Source organism: Macaca nemestrina, chromosome 1 (assembly GCF_043159975.1).
Source record: "Macaca nemestrina isolate mMacNem1 chromosome 1, mMacNem.hap1, whole genome shotgun sequence".
NCBI lineage: Eukaryota > Metazoa > Chordata > Mammalia > Primates > Cercopithecidae > Macaca > Macaca nemestrina.
In genome coordinates this window covers 38,109,379-38,122,159 of record NC_092125.1, presented here as the reverse complement: position 1 = coordinate 38,122,159, position 12,781 = coordinate 38,109,379, and the positions used below count along the sequence as shown (strand labels likewise).

Genomic DNA, 12,781 nt, shown 5'->3' with positions numbered 1-12,781 from the left:
GTGACAAAATAAAGAAGAGCTTTTATTTTTAAATTGAAGTATAATTCACATAACATAAAATTTACCAGATAAACTCTTTTGAAATGTGCAATTCAGTGGCGTTTAGTACATTTCACAATGTTGTGTAATCATTGCTATTATATAGTTCCGTAATACTGTTGTCACTGCAGAAGAAAACCCTGTTCCCACTAAGCAGTCACTTTAAATTTTTTTTATTTCTCCCTTTGCCCCAGACCTTGGCAACCACTAATCTGCTTTCTGTTTCTATAGATTTGCCTATTCTGGATATTTTATATAAATAGAATCATAACAATTATGGTTGTGTTTGACTTCTTTTACTTAGCATAATGTTTTAAAGGTATATCTATATTGTTACATGGTGACATGTAACAATACCTCATTCCTTTTTACGGCTGTATTTTTTGAATATCCCACGTATTTATCCATTAATCAATTGATGGATTGATGGGCAGTTTGGGTTGTTTCTGTCTTTGGCAGTTGGGAATAATGCTACCGTGAACATTTGTGTACTTGTGTTTTTGTTTGAATACCTGTTGTCAGTTCTTTTGGTTGTAGACATAGGAGTGGAATTACTGGGTTATAAAGTAATTTGATGTTAACTTTTTGAGCAACTGACAAACTGTTTTTCATAGGAGCTACACCATTTTTCATGCCCAGCAGCTATGTATGATGCTTCCAGTTTCACCACATCCTCACCAATACTTGTTATTTTCGCTTTTTAAAAAATAACTATCTTAGCAGGTATGAAATGATGTCTCATCATGGTATAATTTTGATTTGCATTTCCCTAATGACTAATGATATGGAGTATCTTTTCACATGCTTGTTGACTATTTGCATATAGTTTTTGGAGAAATGTCTAAGTCTTTGCCCACTTTAAAGTGATTTGTTTGTCTTTTTGTTGTTGAGTTGTAGGAGTTTTTTTATATATTCTGGAATCTAGACCCTTATCAGTTACATGATTTGCAAGTATCTTCTCCCTTTTTGTGGGTTTTCTCTTTATTTTCTTGATAGTGCCTTTTGATGCATAGGTTGTAAATTTTGATGAAATTAATTTATTATTTGTTTTCTCTTTTTTCCTTTTGTTTATGGTGTCATACTTTAGAAACCATTGCCAAATCCAAGGTCATAGAACCTAAGATTTTGGTTTTCTTTCTCCTTTTTATTGTGGTAAAATAGTCATAAAATTTACCATTTTAACCATTTTAAGTGGATAGTTAATGTGGCACTAAATACGTTTATATTGTGTGCGCCCATCGCCACCACCCATCTCCAGAACTTTTTCATCCCCCACAACTGAAACTCTAACCATTAAACACTAATTTCCTATTCCTCCCTTTTCTCAGCCCCTGGCAACTACCATTCTACTTTCTATTTCTGTGAATTTGACTGCTCTAGGTACCTCATATAAGTGGAATCATACAAAATTTGTCCCTTTTTGACTGGCTTATTTCACTCAGCATAACATGATCAAGGTTCATCCATGTGGTTGCATGTGTCAAAATTTCCTTCCCTTTTAAAGCCGAATGTTATTTGTATGTATTTACAGTACTTTGTTTATTCCCATATCTATGGGCAGTTGGTTTGCTTTTACCTTTTGGCGATTATGAATAACGATACTGTGAACATAGATGTACAAATGTCTGTTCAAGTCCCTACTTTCACTTCTTTTGAGTATATACCCTAGAAATAGAATTGCTGGATCGTATGATAATTCTACGTTTAATTTTTTGAGGAATTGCCATAATATTTCCCACAGTAGCTGCACCATTTCACATTTCCACCAGTAATACATAGTAATACATTCGAATTTCTCCACATCCTTGCCCACACTTGTTATTTTCTGTGTTTTTGACAATAGACATCCTAATGACTGATTTGGGTGCCTTTTATTTCATTTTCTTGCCTAATTGCTCCAGCTGGGCCTTCCAGTACTAGGTTCAATAGAAGTGGTAACATAGGCATCTTTGTCTTTTTACGCTTAGGTTCTGGAAAAAGCTAAAAATAAAAATAAAAAAAATCACACAACACTGTTGTTACCATAAACCATGGTAATATCATCATTAAATTTGACTACCTAGTCTTCTGGTCTTTATCTTCAGAATACCTCCTATTTCACAGAGAAAGTAGAATAAATGTTTATGACCAACCCAGATCTCACCAGTAGCTCCAGACACACATATCTCTTCTTTGATGTCCCTCAGACACTTCAAACGCACAATATCTAACACTAAACACCAGCATCCCTCAACAGCCCACCCTTCCCTGCCTGCCACTCACCGTAATTGGCACCATCATCCAACAAGTTCCCAGGAGAATGTGTCATAATTTAGTTAACTAGTACCATATAAAGGGACTGTAACAGTTTATACTTCGACCAGCAATGTGTGAGAGAATTCCTGTTTCTCCAGCCCTGCCAAATAGTTCATCATAACACTTTTTGTTCTCTGCCTGTTTGATGAATAGTATATCATATTTTTAATATAGCTTTTCCTCAGTTTCCCATTGTGTTGATGGTATTTTTCTCCTTACAGGAACTTTTTATATAGTAAGGAAAATCAGTTTCTTTGTGTTATAATTGTTAAAAATTTCCCCCACATTTTCTTCTAGTATTTTTATTATTTCATGGTTTTTATCAACTCATCTAGAATTGATATACGTATCCTATGTATGTAATAGGAATTTTACTTTTGTCCAAATGGTGCCAACTTTATTTTTGTCCAAATGACTAGCAAGTTCCAGTAATGTTTATTGAATCATTGGTATCTTTCCTATAGCAATTTGAACTGTCTTATCATAGTCTCAATTCTTTTATGTATTTCAGTCTATCTTGGGGGCTTGTTCTTCCATTCCATTGCTCTGGTTTTCTGTTCATGTATTCGTGCTACACTGTTTTAAGTATTATAGCTTCAAAATATATTTTTAAATCTGGTTGGGCAAATTCTTTCACTACTCATTCAAAATAGTTTCTACTATTTTTGCTTATTTATTTTTCTGTGTAAATTTCAAAATCATTTTTTCAATGCCCAACTTTCCCTACCACTATTACCACTAAGTTAAAACAACAAACAAGAAGAACTGGCCAGATGCGATGGCTCATGCCTGTAATCCTAGCACTTTAGGAGGCTGAGTCAGGAGGATCACTTGAGACCAGGAGTTTTAGACTAGCCTGGGCAACATAGTGAGACCCCATCTCCACAAAATTTTTTTTAAAAAATTGGATGTAGTGGTGGGTGCCTGTAGTCCTAATTACTCTGGAGGCTGAGGTGGGAGGATCACTTGAGCCCAGGAGTTTGAGGCTACAGTGAACTATGATTGCACCACTGCATTCCATCCTAGGTGACAGAGCACAAGACCCTATCTCTAAAAAACAACAAAACAATTTTTTTAACCAAACACATTGTTTGGAGATATTGTATATGGAAATTTCCCCAAGTTAGGCATTGCCTTAGGTTTTTGCCTTGCGGATTTCTTATGTTCTGTTTGTTTGGGTAGTGTGAGACAGACAATCCAAAAGCTATAAGTGGCTTTATAGAACATTCTTTACTAAACACCAAGCTTTAATGCAAAGTAAAAGTTCGATGTAGGTTTTTAGGACGGATCTGTTAGTATTATATGCCTGGCACAATGTTTTCCTTTGTATTCACATGACCATTGTGTATAGCCGCCAGCTTTGATTCTCTTTTGACAGTCATAATCTATACAATCTAACTTTAGTTAATGGGATGCTTTTGGCTTTTCCAGTTTGAGTTGCTAACATGCTTCGAAGTCAGAAGGCTTCTGGAGGTTAGCTCTCAGAATAGCTCTTTCCCTTGTAATATCTTCTTTGGTTTCGTTATTGAAAACTCTTTTCAAATATAGACAATACAAACATAATAAATGGAAGGAAAGGTTCATCTCCCTCATGACTCAATATTTCTCAAACAACATTATTATTGACTGGCCTATTGGTTGCCAAAAAGGAAAATCAATTTTATTAGAAGTATTTGCTTGGCCACAGATCTTAGTACTAACTCAGCACAGACAGTCTGATGTTATCAACTATCTGAAGACTAATTTTTACCATTAGTCTGAAACGAAGCAGTAATTAGAGATATGTCAAAGTCTACTCTGTGTTTTCCTGTCATTTTTTACCCTTCAGTCTGTCTCATATTTTTTTTTTTTTTTTTTTTGTACTGCAGCTTCTATTTTGTGTGACTGTGATGGAATTGAAACTTGAAATTTTATTTCTAAGGAAGATGCTGTATAGATTTCGTTTGTTATCTGACAGTGTTATGGATACAGTTTTGTCTCTTCCACTGCTTGGTACTGATTTTTAGTTCCACTCTGGAACTTAGGTTCATACCACATATGGGATTAGGATATGGCTTACATGCACGTGTGTGTGCGCATGCACACACACACACACACCCTTCTCTGACTTCTTGAGTAACTTTGATTTTTCAAGCCCTGAAGAAAGATTAAAACTACCCCCAAAGCACATTAAAAGGTATTTGAATGCTGAACATTTATTGGTAGGAGGAGTAGGAGCATCTGTGGTGTATGTGTCAGTACTGTGTACTGGTGTTATGCAGTTTAAAAGAAAAACATTTTGTTTAAGTGGTACAGAAATGTATAAAGGTTTTATGACATATACATTATATAAGCTTACAGTTTAGAGACTACCCTGTGCCCTCTCAGTGAATACCTTGTGCCTATCTGTGTCTTATAAAAGATTTCAAAAACATGAGAAAAGTATAAAGCAATAAATAAAACCATCTGTAATCCCATTACATAGTGCGTATCTGTGTGCAGTGGGGTGGGTAGGATATAACAAGTATTTAGTGTTTACTGTGTGTCAAGAATTTTATGTGTATTGTCTCTTTTAGTCATTGCATCAATCCCATAATGTGCATATATTATGCTCTACATTTTACGGTGAAGAAACAGGAGCTTAAAGAAGTTACAGAGCTAGGCCGGGCGCGGTGGCTCAAGCCTGTAATCCCAGCACTTTGGGAGGCCGAGGCGGGCGGATCACAAGGTCAGGAGATCGAGACCACAGTGAAACCCCGTCTCTACTAAAAATACAAAAAATTAGCCGGGCGCGGTGGCGGGCGCCTGTAGTCCCAGCTACTCAGGAGGCTGAGGCAGGAGAATGGCGGGAACCCGGGAGGCGGAGCTTGCAGTGAGCCGAGATCGCGCCACTGCACTCCAGCCTGGGCAACAGCGTGAGACTCCGTCTCAAAAAAAAAAAAAAAAGAAGTTACAGAGCTAGTGCAGGCCAAAGCCTAGATTCGAATATTCTAACTCCAAAGCCCAAGCTCTTAACCTCTTCACTGTAAAATTTGAATATATTTCATTTTCATCTTTATTTTTTTCTACTTACATGTATATATTTTAAAGGTATTTAGTATAATGTACATAAAGTATTTTTCTTCATTAATTAAAATTAAGTCAAATAAATTCAGTGAGGTAAATGTACACAAATCTTAAGGATATGGTGCAATGCGTTTTATATACATACACACACACACACACACACACATCTATACACATACACATACCCTTGTGTAACTACCACCTATTTCAAATTAGAACATTCCTGGGATCCCTAGAAAATTTGTTCCCTAAAGTTACTTCCTGTCAATATCCATCCTTCACTTCCACCCTGAGGTGACTATTATTCTGAACTTCTGTGACCCCTGATTAGTTCTAACTCTTCTTAAAATTCAAATATTTGGAATAATAAAGTATATATACTTTTGGATTAAGCTTATTATGTTCAATATAACATTTGTGAGAGTCATCCATGTTACATGTATCAATTGTTCCCTTATTGCTGTATAACATTTCATTGTATGTATATACCACAATTTTATCTGTTCTCCTGTTGGTGGACATTTAGATGTCTTTTTTTTCCTTCAGTGTTTGGCTATTATGAATAAAAGAGCTGTGAGCTTTCTTGAATGTGGACATATACACGTGTATTTTCATTCCTCTTAGGTATATACCTAGGAGTAGAATTGCTGGGTCATAGCATAACTCTGTTTAACCTTTTGAGGAACTGCCTGTTGTTTTTCAAAGAGGCTGCACCATTTTATATTCTTAGCAGCAATGTATGAGAGTTCTAGTTTGTCCACATCCTTGCCAATACTTGTTATCATCTGTGTTTTTGATTATGCTATCCTAAGGTATGGGAAGAAGCATCTCACTGTGGTTTTGATTTTCATTTCCTTGATGGTTAATGGTGTTGAGGATCTTTTCATGTACTCATTGGTCATTTGTGTATGTTCATTGTGGAAATTTCTATTCAGATTTTATGCTTATTTAAAAAATGGTGTTATTTGTCTCTTTATTATTGAGTTATAAGAGTTACATGTTTTGGATACAAGTCCCTTTTCAGATGTATGATTTGCAGATACTTTCTTCAGTTCATTGAATTATCTTTTTACTTGCTCGAAAGTGTCCTTTAAAGCATAAAAGTTTTAAATTTTTATGGTCTTATTTATTTTGGGGTTTTTTTTTGTGGTTTTAAGAAATCATTGTCTAATCAAAGATCATGATGATTAAGCCTTTTTCTTCTAAGAATTTTATAGTATTATCTCTTACATTGAAGTCTTTGATTATTTTGAGTTAATTGGGTAGAGTGTGAAGTAGGGGTCTAACTTCATTCTTTTACATATGGATATCCAGTTATTTCACCACTGTTATTGAAAAGACTGTTCTTTCCCCCATTAAGTCATTGTAGCACTCTTGTCAAAAATAAATTTGTTTATAAATATGAAGGTTTATTTCTAGATTCTTAGTTTTATTCCATTGATCAATATGTCTTTCCTTATGTTAATACCACACAGTCTTGATTACTATGCCTTTGCAGTAAGTTTTGAAATTGAAAAGCGTGATTCTTCCACCTTTTTTCAAGGTTGTTTTGGCTATTCTGGGCTCCATGAATTTCCATGTGAATTTTCGGATCAGTTTGTTCATTTTTGCAAAAAAAAAAATCTTTGCAGTGAAGATTTTAATAAGAATTGCATTGAATCTATAGATCAGCTTGGGGAGTAGTACCATCTTAAAATATTAAGTCCATGAATACATGATGCCTTCCCATTTATTTAGGTCTTATTTAATTTCTTTCAGTGATGTTTTATAGTTTTCAGTGTACAAGTCTTACACTTCTTTTGTTAAATTTATTGCTAAGTATTTTATGTTTTTGATGTTATAGATGGAATTGTTTTCTTCATTTTCTTTTCTGATTGTTCATTCTTTTTTTTTTTTTTGAGACGGAGTCTCGCCCTGTCGCCCAGGCTGGAGTGCAGTGGCCGGATCTCAGCTCACTGCAAGCTCCGCCTCCCGGGTTTACGCCATTCTCCTGCCTCAGCCTCCCGAGTAGCTGGGACTACAGACGCCTGCCACCTCAGCCGGCTAGTTGTTTGTATTTTTTAAGTAGAGACGGGGTTTCACCGTGTTAGCCAGGATGGTCTCCATCTCCTGACCTTGTGATCCGCCCGTCTCGGCCCCCCAAAGTGCTGGGATTACAGGCTTGAGCCACCGTGCCCGGCCGCTTGTTCATTCTTAAGGTATAGAAATACAATTAATTTTTGGCCAGGCATTATGGGTCACACCTGTAATCTCAGCACTTTGGAAGGCCAAGGCAGGAGGATGACTTGAGGCCAGGAATTTGAGACTAGCCTGGGCAACATAGTGACACTGTGTTGCTACAGAAATTTAAAAAAAAAAAAAAAAGGTCTGTGTTTATTGATCTGTATCCTGCATTCTTTCTGAATACTTCTATTAGTTCTGACAGTTTATTACTGGATTCCTTATAATTTTTATATACAATATTGTGTCATTTGCAAATAGAGATAGTTATATTAGCTGCATAAAACCAGATGGGAAATACTCCTTTATTCTCTGAAAGAGTGCATTTAAGGTTAGTATTAACTATTCTTTAATGCTTAGATAAGGGGTCTTCAGTTCCAGATAAGACTTATTTCTCCCTATTCTTCCTATTCAGTTCATATTTAAAACGCTGGACATATACAGCAAATAAACGTAAGAAGACTAAAGGGTTAGAAGAAGAGAGCTGACTGACTAGGGACCTCAAGAATTGAGAAATGACACTGTGGTGATTTCTCTGGGTTTTCTTTTTGTTTCTTTATAAGCTGAAGTGTTCTCTGGAGAAGCCCACAACCCAGAAATACCAACAGGTGCAGAGAAGAAAAGCCTGTTGTCTCTTGCCAAAGGACAGGAAAAGGGGCAATCTAACAGAACAGAACTCTTCAACAATACCCATCCTACCCCAGCCAAATACATGGAGGAAGAATATGCCACCCTCTTGCTTGGAGGCTGAAAGGGAAGCCTAGACATCCCTGGCTCGTGGTAGCAAGCAGTGCTTCTCTTCTCCATCAAGGTGTTATCAACAGATGCTGAATAAGAACCTTGGGCTTTCAGTTCCTGCCCAGTGGTAGCAGGGAGTGATTTCCTTTCCTTACCAGGGTGGTGCCAGAAGAGGCCAAATGGGAAGCCTAGACTTTCATATCCTGCCCAGAGGTAGCAGGTGATACTCCCCTTCTGTCATAAGTGTGGTGTCAGTGGAGACCAAGTGGTAAGCTTGGATATCCATCACCTCCCACCCTGGAATTACAGGCAATAATAAGGTAGTACGTCTCCCCTTCCCAAATAGGGAGTGATGGTGTGGGGGAGAATTTTAGAGAGAAGGGAGCTGGAGAAAGATGCTTTAAGCTTGTATGTAGAGTTCTGTAAAGATCCCAGAGTGACTCATACATTATACTGACCAAAATTAACATGACAGAAGGGTTGAGAACTGAACTACAGTGTGGAATAGTGCCTACATTTTCACATTGACCTCTAGGTAGCACACAATCAAGGCAGACCCAAATAGTATTGTAAGGGCTCTGAAAATGAAATTATTGTTGGAACTACAACTCCTAAAAGTAGATCAGGACCTGCACAAGAAACCCAAATAGAGAAACTGCCTGCTAAACTAGAAGATTTAAATAGAATACAGATTCACATACTCAAAATTGAAAATTAGTCATCATACCAAGAACCTGGAAAATCACAACTCGAATGGTAAAAGGAGGTCAACATACACCAAACAGTGAGATGTTGACATTATCTGACAAAGGTTTTAGAACAGTCATCATAAAAATGTTTCAATGAGTAGTTACAAACATTCTTGAAACAGATGGAAAAAAAACCCAGAAAATCTCAGCAAAGGAATAGGAGATCTAAAAAGGAAATAAATGGAAATTATAGAATTGAAAATATAATAGCTGAAATAAAAATTCACTGGATGCACTCAATACTAGATGGAAATGATAAAAAGATCAGTGAACTTTAAGCAAAGTATATAATTTGAACATCAGAGAGAAGTAGATGGAAAAGAAATTAACAGAGCCTCCAGGACTGTGGGACAATTGTAAAAGATCTAACTTTTTTTGTCATCAGAGTGCTAGAAGGAAAGGAGAAAGAGTGTGGAACTACAAAAAATATTCAAAGAGTTACTGGCTGAAAACTTCCCAAATTTGATAAAAGGCGTAAACCTATAGATTTAAGAAGCTGAGAGAACCATAGACAGATATACCTGAAAAAATTCACAGCAAGACACATTAAAATCAAGCTTTGGGAGATTAATGAGAAAAAAAAACAACATTGAAAGCAGAAGGAAAAAGTACATTGCAGATGCTCCTCAATTTATGATGGGCTTACATCCTGATAAAACCATCATAAGTTGAAAATATCTTAAGTTGAAAATGCACTTAATACACCTAACCTATCTCATAGCTTAGCCACTGAATGCATTTATTTGTTTATTTATTTATTTTTGTGAGGCAGTGTCTAGCTCTGTCGCCCAGGCTGGAGTGCAGTGGCGCAATCTTGGCTCGCTGCAACCTCTGCCTCCTGGTTTCAAGCAGTTCTCCAGCCTCAGCCTCCAGAGTAGCTGGGGCCACACTCGGCTAATTTTTGTATTTTTAGTAGAGATGGGGTTTCACTGTGTTAGCCATGCTGGCCTCGAACTTCTGACATCAAGTGGTCCACCCGCCTCAGCCTCCCAAAGTGCTGGGATTACGGGCGTGAGACATTGCGCCCAGCCTTTTCTATCCTTTTACTTGTACCATATGTGTGTTAGTCTTCTTGGTCCGCTATTACAAAATACACAGACTGAATAGCATAAACAACAGATATTTATTTTCCCACAGTTCTGGAGGTTCTAAATCAAAGATAAAGATGCCAACAGGGTTGGTTTCTGGTGAGGCCTCTCAACTTGGCTTGTAGATAGCCACCTTCTTGCTGTGTCCTCACGGGCCTTTCCTCTGTGCTCATATTTGGAGAGATCTCTAGTGTCTCTCTCTTGTAAGGGCACCAGCCCTTTCACATTAAGGCCACACCTTTATTACCTAATTTAACCCTAATTAGCTCTTTAAAGGCCCTGTTTCTAAATTTAGTCATATTGAGGGTTAGGGCTTCAACATAGGAATTGGGTGTGGGGGAGCACATTTTAGTTCATAACACTGTATCTTCATATTTAAGGCATGTCTCTTATAAACAGTGTGTAGTTGGGTTTTGGTCTTTAGTATGATAATCTTTGTCTTTTAATTGCAGTGTTTGATTATTTATGTTTAATGTAATTACTTGTGTAGTTGTGTTTAAGTTACCACCTTGCTATTTTGTTTTCTGTTTGTTCCATCTGCTCTGTTTCTCTATTTTTTCTTTCCTGACTTCTTTTGTGTTTATATGTATTCTCTATTTTTTCTTTCCTGACTGATTTTGTGTTTATAAGTATTTTCTATTTTTTTCTTTCCTGACTTCTTTTGTATTTATAAGTATTTTACTGCATGCATAGAATGTGTAATGATCAAGTCAGAGTATTTGGGTAACCTGGAGTTTTTATCATTTTTATGTGTTGGGAGCATTTTAGGTTCTCTCTTCTAACTGCTTTGAAATATACAATACATTGTTGCTAACTGTAGTAACCCTACTCTGCTACAAAACATTATACCTTCTATCTAACTGTATGTTTATACCTATTGATCAACCTCTTTTCATCACCACCTCCCACCAGCACACCTTTTCCAGCCTCTGGTATCAGTCCTTCTACCCACTACCTTCATGAGATCAACTTTTTTAGCTTCTACATATGAATGAGAACATGTAAAATTTGTCTTTCTGTGTCTGGCTTATTTCACTTGACATAAGGGCCTCCAGTTCTATCCACATTGCTGCAAATGTCATGATTCATTCTTTTTCATAGCAGACTAGTATTCCATTGTGTATGCATACCACATTTTTTTTATCCATTCATCTGTAGATGGACACTTCAGTTGATTCCATAGCTTTGGTATTGTGAATAGTGCTACAGTGAACATCAAAGTGCAGGTGTACCTTTGATACACTTATTTCTTTTCCTTTCAGTAAATACCCAGTAGTGGCATTGCTGAAATGTATGGTAGTTCTGTTTTTAGTTTTTTATGAAATCTTCATACTATTGCCCCATAGTGGCTGTACTAATTTACGTTCTCACTAACCATGTGTAAGAATTTTTCTCTGCATCCTTGCTAGCATCTGTTATTTTTTAATCTTTTTAATAATAACCATTCTAACTGGGTTAAGATGGTATCTCGTGGTCTTGATTTACATTTCCCTGATTATTAGTGATGTTAAGCATTTCTTTCATGTAGCTGTTAGCTATTTGTTTGTCTACTTTTGAGAAATATCTCTTCACACCCTTTGCTCATTTAATAGGATTATTATTTTTTAACTATTGAATGATTTTTTTTTGTATATTCTGGATACTAGTCCCTTGTCAGATAATTTGCAGATATTTTCTCACATTCTACAGGTTGACTCTTTACTCTTTTGATTGTTTGCTGTGCAGAAGCTTTGTAGTTTAATATAGTCTCATTTAGCTATTTTTTTTTAAATCTCTGCTTTCAAAGTCTTAGCCATAAAACGATTGTCTAGACGAAGTTCCCTATGTTTTCATCTAGTAGTTTTGTAGTTTCAGGCCTTATATTTAAGTATTTAATCCATCTTGAGTTGATTTTTATATATGGTGAGAGATGGGGATCCAGTTTATTCCCCTGCATATGGATATCCAGTTTTTCCAGCACCATTTATTGAAAAGGATGGCCTTTCCTCAATGTATATCCTTGGCATCTTTGTTGAATATCAGTTGACTCTAAATACCTAGATTTAGTTCTGGATTCCCTATTCTGTTCCACTGGTCTGTGTGTCTGTTTTTATACCAATACCATGCTTTTTTGGTTACTATAGCATTATAATATATTTTGAAGTCAGATAGTGTGATGCCTCCAGCTTTGTTCTTTTTGCTCAGGATTGCTTTGGCTATTTGGGCTCTTTTCTGGTTCCATACACATTTTACAATTATTTTTTCTATTTCTGTGAAAAATGACGTCAATATTTTGATAGGGGTTGCATTGAATCTGTAGATTACTTTAGGCAGTAGGGTCATTTAAACAATATTCTTCTAATTCATGAGCATGGGATGTCTTTCTATTTTTTTGTGAATTTTTTTTGTCAGTTTTGTAGTTTTTCTTATAGAGATCTTTCACCTCCTTGGTTAAATTTATTCCCGGGTATTTTTTAAATAGCTATTATAAATGGGGTTGCCTTCTTGATTTCTTTCTCAGCTAGTTCATTATTGGAGTACAGAAACACTACTGATTTTTTATATGTTGATTTTGTATTCAGCAACTTGACTGAATTTGTTTATTAGATCTAGGAGATTTTTGGTGGA

At 36.2% G+C, this 12,781-nt stretch overlaps 1 protein-coding gene and 1 long non-coding RNA gene across 3 annotated transcripts in view; both read left to right on the top strand.

Moving 5' to 3' along the window:
• LOC139357808 (uncharacterized) lies at positions 1-9,395 on the top strand. The gene is made up of 3 exons (XR_011611588.1): positions 1-4,975; positions 5,276-7,577; positions 8,163-9,395. It is a non-coding gene; the product is annotated as an uncharacterized lncRNA (long non-coding RNA).
• The window catches only part of LOC105484517 (acyl-CoA binding domain containing 6), a 207,645-nt gene that overhangs the window by 106,867 nt on the left and 87,997 nt on the right, over positions 1-12,781 (top strand). The gene's annotated exons all lie outside the window — the stretch shown is intronic.